The sequence below is a fragment of the Rhinolophus sinicus genome, linkage group LG14, assembly GCF_036562045.2.
Source record: "Rhinolophus sinicus isolate RSC01 linkage group LG14, ASM3656204v1, whole genome shotgun sequence".
Lineage (NCBI taxonomy): Eukaryota > Metazoa > Chordata > Mammalia > Chiroptera > Rhinolophidae > Rhinolophus > Rhinolophus sinicus.
In genome coordinates, this window is record NC_133763.1 from 28,445,318 (window position 1) to 28,451,778 (window position 6,461).

The following is a 6,461-nucleotide window of genomic DNA, read 5'->3' on the forward strand; positions in this document are numbered from 1 at the left end:
CATATGTAATCACCAAAATCCCTGTTCCACTTTTTTCAGTGGTGAACCAATGACATTTCCTTAAACCCCTGACATTCAAAAAAGAATAACAAAAAACCTCTTCTGCACTTTGCAGGTGGGTTTTGAGCTGGGCACTCTGAATGCTTTGCCAAGCTGTCTGCAACTCCACATTAGCCTTCGCCTCCTGCTTGTGTGGAGCCCAAGGACTGGCTAGAGGTGTAGTCTTAGGGTCCTGTCAGGTCTTTTCTGAGTGTGTGTCAGGGCTTGGCATGTACATTGCACATGAGAAGCCTCAAAGCCCTTATTCTAAGCTCAAGGATCCTCCTCAGCCTCCTATCCAGACTTGGCTCCATCTGCTCCTTCCCCACTATGCTCATGGGTCGTATAGGTCTTTAAATGCTGCTGCCACTTGGATCTTGGAAAGCTGCTTTGAGCTGAGCGGCAAAACAAAAGGAAGCCTCTGTGCTAGTCCCTCAGGTCACTGCCAGACAGGTAAAATGCACAACCACAGGGTTTTTTTAGAACAAGGTCCATATTGGCATCCCTCGCCACCCCTCTCCACTGGCACCAGTGAGCCACACCAAGAACATGGTCTCCTGTCCCTATGGTCACTGCGGAAAGCTGGGAAGTGAAGGATGGTAGGTGGGTAAACAAGAACACTACAACATTTGTCAAAATTTCACAGCCTCTGTTCAGCGCTACCCTGGTTTCTGTAAGTATTAGATGAGAATCCAGAGTTCCAAAAACGCTGATTATGCCTTTTTTTTTTTTCTGCCAGCTTATTGGTTGGTTCTCCATTCTTGGAGAGTCCTACTAAGCCATTTTCCATGACATCATTCAGATTAACTTTTTATTCATGGTTGCCAAGAACTTGATACAGTTGAGTTCCTGTATGCGTCTACTATTTGCAGATCACTGGACAAGGTACAAAGATGCACTGTATGAGAGGCCAACTGCCAAAGAGTTTACAACTAAGGGAGGTAGTACTTGTTCAGTGAGAAGGTCACTGGTACTAGGAGAGAGTGCCTGTAATCAGGCCTTCAGGATCAGGAGTTATTCTCTAGATTAACTCTTTAAAACAATACTTTATGAGTGACATCAGAATCAGCAGAATGAGGTGCTCCCTTTTTCCTTTTCAAAGAGTGGGACATCTACAACTCGACAAAGATTGCTCTGCTCATCACAATAGGGTGCCTGAGCTACCCACACATCTGTGCATCTGAAGGTGGGTGGATTGGAATGCATACAGGAGGCGAAATTGGGGAAATGGTAGGGATGGTGTCTGTAAACCCAGTGCCTTGGTGGCTGTGGCAGATGAGCCTGAAGCCCTAGTGAGTGCCGTAGCAGTGTTGGAGATGGGGCTTCAGTCCCCACACCATGGACCCAGTGAAGGCAAAGGACAGCAGTGGCATTGGCTCCTGTACCTGGGTCCCTACCTCTGCTGCAGCAGTGCCACACCACAAGAGAGCTTGGTAACTACAGTAGAGGTCTTCCATGTGACTCCAGCCTCCTGGCCACAGCAGTGCCAGCAGCCACAGGGAACCAGGCAGCAACAGTGTTAGGGCTCAGGACATCAGCTTCCCCCCACCCACCCACCCCATCCTCCTGCCACAAGAGTTTCCTAAGTCTCACACCCATCCCTGTAACCCTGACAGAATGCAACGATACCTGCAATGCCAGCAATATGCATCAGCAAGGCACCAGCAACCCCAGAGGCAAAAATAGCAATGAAGAGGGCACCTGCAAAACCTCTGGCAGAGATAGTGGAAAGTGGTGGATGACTCTCAAACATAACTAGAGTTAGCTCCAGTAAGAGAAACTAAAAATTTCTGCCAGAAACCAAACTCAAAGTCACAAGATTTTCATCTAAATGATAGAGAATTCAAAATCCCTATCATGAAGAAACCCAGTGAGATACAAGGAAACTCATAAAGACAGTTTAATCTCAGGAACAAAATTAATGAACAGGAGTACTATACCAAAGAGGTTAAAACCAAAAAAAAAAAAAAAAATCTGGAGCTGAAGAACTCAATGAATGAGATGAAGAGTGCATCAGAAAGCACTGGAAATAGAGCAGATTATATGGAAGAGAGAATTAGCAAATGTAAAGATAGAAATCCAGACATGGTTTAAGTAGAAGAGGAGAGAGAACTAAGATTCAAAGAAAAAAAAAAAACACTCTACTAAAACTATCCAGCTCATTAGATAGGACATTATAAAGATAATATGTATCCCAGAGGAGAAGAGAAGAAGGGAAAAGAGAGCCTATTTAAAGAACTAATAGATGAGAAATTCCCAAATCAGGGGAAGAAGGTGGACATACAAGTACAAGATGCTAATAGAACACCTAGTTACCTCAATGCAAAAAGACCTTCTCCAAGACAAACTATTTTAAAAGTGTCAAAAGTCAATAATAAAGAATTCTAGAAGGCGCTGGAGTTGGGATGGGGATTAGCAACCTGTAAAGCAACTGCCCCATCAGGCTATCATCAGATTTCTCATCAGAAACTCTACAGGCCGGAAGAGAATGAAATGACATATTCAAAATATTAAAAGACACATTTTCCAGCCAAGAATAATCTATCCAGAGAAGTTGTCCTTTAGATATGAGGGAATAATAAAGACTTTTCTAGACAAAAGCTGAAGGAGATCACTACCAGAAGACCTACCTTGCATGTAATGTTGAAATGAACTCTTCTACCAGAAATGAAAAGGCAAAAAGTACACAAAACTCTTAGTAAGGTGATAGAATCAGACAGCTGCAACTCTTTTACAAAATAGACTGTTAAACAATTATAGCATAAAGGGTAAAGGGGAAAAAATCATTAAAAATAACTATAGCTACTTCAATTTGTTAACAAATACAGTAAAAGGGATAATTTATGACAATGAAAACATAAAAGGGAAGGAGGAAAAAAATCCACAGCTTGTAGGCAAGTGAAGATAGGATGCTATCAGAAGAAAAGATTATCTGTGAGACATTTTATATAAACTTTATGGTAACCACAAAACAAAAATCTACATCAGACAAGAAACAAAAAAGGAGGAAACAGGAAAACATCAGAAAACTACCAAACTAAAATAGTACAGGAAACACAAGGGAAAAGAAACAATGGCGATATAGAGCAAATAAAACAAAAGACAAAATGGCAGTAGTCAATTCACATATATCAATAATCTAAATGTAAGTGGACTGAACTCACCAATCAAAAGGCACACAATAGCTGAATGGATTAAAAAACAAAGCCCAAATATATGCTGTCTTCAGGAGACCCATTTCAGTTCCAAAGACAAATATAGGTTCATAGTGAAGGGGTGGAAGATGATACTCCAAGCACATGATATCCGAAAGAAAGTGGGTATATCCGTACTTATAGCAGACAAAATAGACATAAAGCCAGAGACAAAGATGGACATACAATGATAAAAGTCATAATCCATCAAGAAGACCATATGTGACCATATGGTCACAAATTAAGTTCCTGAACTCATCCTAGAAAAAGTGCTACATACCTCATTGCCTTATTGAATAACATCATGGTCACCTTCGAAGTACTCCCCTTGGGAAGCTATGCACCGATGCCTGTGCCTAGTCCACCCTTTAAAGCAATTTTGGAACTCTTTTTCTGGAATGGCCATCAGAGCTGTCATCGTATTACCATTGAAGTCCTGAATGTCAACAAAATGTCTTCCTTTCAATATTTCCTTTATCTTTGGGTAAAGAAAGAAGTCATTGGGGGCCAGATCAAGTGAGTAGGAAGGGTGTTCCAATACAGTTATTTGTTTACTGGCTAAAAGCTCCCTCACAGACAATGCTGTGTGAGCTGGTGCATTGTCTGGATGCAAGGGCCATGAATTGTTAGCGAAAGGTTCAGGTCACTTTCATCTTTTTCATGCAGACTTTTCAGGACTTGCAAATAGTAAACTTGGTTAACTGCTTGTGCAATTGGTACAAATTCATAGGGAATAATCTCTCTGAGGTAAAAAAACATTAGCAGCATCGTTTTGACTCTTGATTTGGACTGACGGAACTTTTTGGGTCATGGAGAATCAGCTGACTTCCATTGTGCATTTTGATGCTTTGTTTCAGGATCGTATTGGTACACCCATGCTTCATCACCAGTGATAAAATGGCCCAAAACATCGTCTTGCCTCTCCCAAAGTTCTTGGCAAACTTCAACTCTCCTTTGCTTTTGTTCATCGCTGAGCTCCTTCGGGACCATTTTTGCACACACCTTTCTCATGCCAAGAGTTTCAGTTAAGATTTTCCTACCTGTTTCTCTATCAATGTTTCCTTGGTCTGCTATGCTTGTCACCATCAGCCCATGATTTTGACGCGCAATTTGACGAATTTTTGCAATGTTTTTGTCAGTTCTGCTCGTGACTGTCCACCCTGACCTCTCTTCATCAGTGATGCATTCTCTCCCCTCAGAAAAACATTTAATCCATTTGTACACTGCCATTTTCTTCATGGCATTATCCCCATGAACTTGGACTAACATGTCCCTGATTTCACTTCCACTCTTTCCAAGTTTAACAAGAAATTTAATGTTTGTTCATTGCTCTAATTCAAGCTCAGACATTCTTGTGACAGCACACAAAAACACACAACAACAATAATGAATGCCACTCATCAAGACACTGCCACACATCAACATGAACACAGCTGTGAGACACTGATATACCAAGTTTATGAAATCTTACCAAGCTGTTTGTACAGTACTGCGAATATAAGTGCACGGTGGAAAGTTCGTAAACAATTGTCATATCTCATACATTGGGGGTGCCAAAAAAATGTATACAAGTGGGCACTTTGTTCAACGTTGCTCAAGCAGTAGTTCGCCATAATCAGAAGTGTCTGGACGTTCATGGTAACCACTTTGAGCACCTCTTGTAATTGCAGAAGTCAAACATGACTTATCATCTTTTGTTATTGGTATATATTGAGTATTACAATAGTAATAGTTTTTTGTGTCTTAAATATGTATGCATTTTTGGCACCCTTTGTGTGTGTGTGTGTGTGTGTGTGTATTTATATATTTACAGACCTAAGGGAGAAATAAACAGCAACACAATGATCACAGTGATAGTGTGAAATTATAACACCTCACACCAATTGATAATCATCCAGATAGAAAGGAAACATTGGCCTTAAATGACACATTAGACCAGATGGACTTAATAAACCTTTACAGAAAATTCCTTACCAGTAACTGGCCTATTCAGGTTTTCTATTTCTTCCTGATTCAGTCTTGGTAAGTTATATGTTTGTAGGAATTTATTCATTTCTTTTAGGTAGTCCAATTTGTTGGCATATAATTGTTTATAGTGGTCTATTATCCTTTATATTTCTGTGGTATCAGTTATAACCTCTCCTTTTCATATCTGATTTTATTTATTTGAGGCATCTTTTTTCTTGATGAGTCTTCCTAAAGGGTTGTCAATTTTGTTTATCTTCTCAAATAGCCAGCCTGCTCTGATAAAAAAAAAATATATATATATACATATATATATTTATATATATATGTGTACATATATATACATATATATATATATATATATATATGTATACACACACACACACACACACACACACCTGGGGTACCAAAAAAATGTATACAAGTGGACACTTTGGTCAACGTTGCACAAGAGTAGTTCACTATAATCAGAAGCGTCTGGATGTTGATGGTAACCACTTTGAGCACCTCTTGTCATTGCAGAAGTCAAATGTGACTTGTATTCATCTGTTGTTATTGGTATATATTGAGTATTACAATTTTAGTAAAGTTTTCTTTTCTTAAAATGTGTGTACATTTTTTGGCACCATTATATATATACTATATATATATATATATATATATATAAAATGTGTATAATATATGTATAAAATGTGTATAATATATAAATATATTAAATATGTATTTATATATATACAATATTTACCTAGAACTCATGGCCAAAAACATTGTTACTGTGCTTAAACAGAACTTATCTAACACATGCATTTTCTTCTTCCTGTGCTTAGGAACACTAGAGAGCATTTCAGCACTATGCTTGGGGGCCATTTTAAACAGTGAAATCACCAACAAAAGTGCTAACAGGCTGCAAAAAAAGACACTTTTTCACAGTATAAGAGCTGAAAAAATAAGGCAGAGCTTCGCCTTGTTCGACCTCTACTGGGAACATGTGCATATCAAATTTTTTGCTGCTCTGTGTATGTCAATGAATGACCACAAAAGCACTGTATTAATTTGTGGGTTATAAATACATTTTAGTAAGTGAATTTTTGAATTTTTACAAAATCTTCAAATAATGAGGATCAACTATAGTTAATTTTACTATTCACATGAGGCTAGTGGTTACCATACTAGACAGCAGAGCTCAAACAAATTCTCTACAATAACTCCTTTAACAGCTTTCTCACCTCCTTGTACTTGTATCCATTTTGACTGCAATTCTGA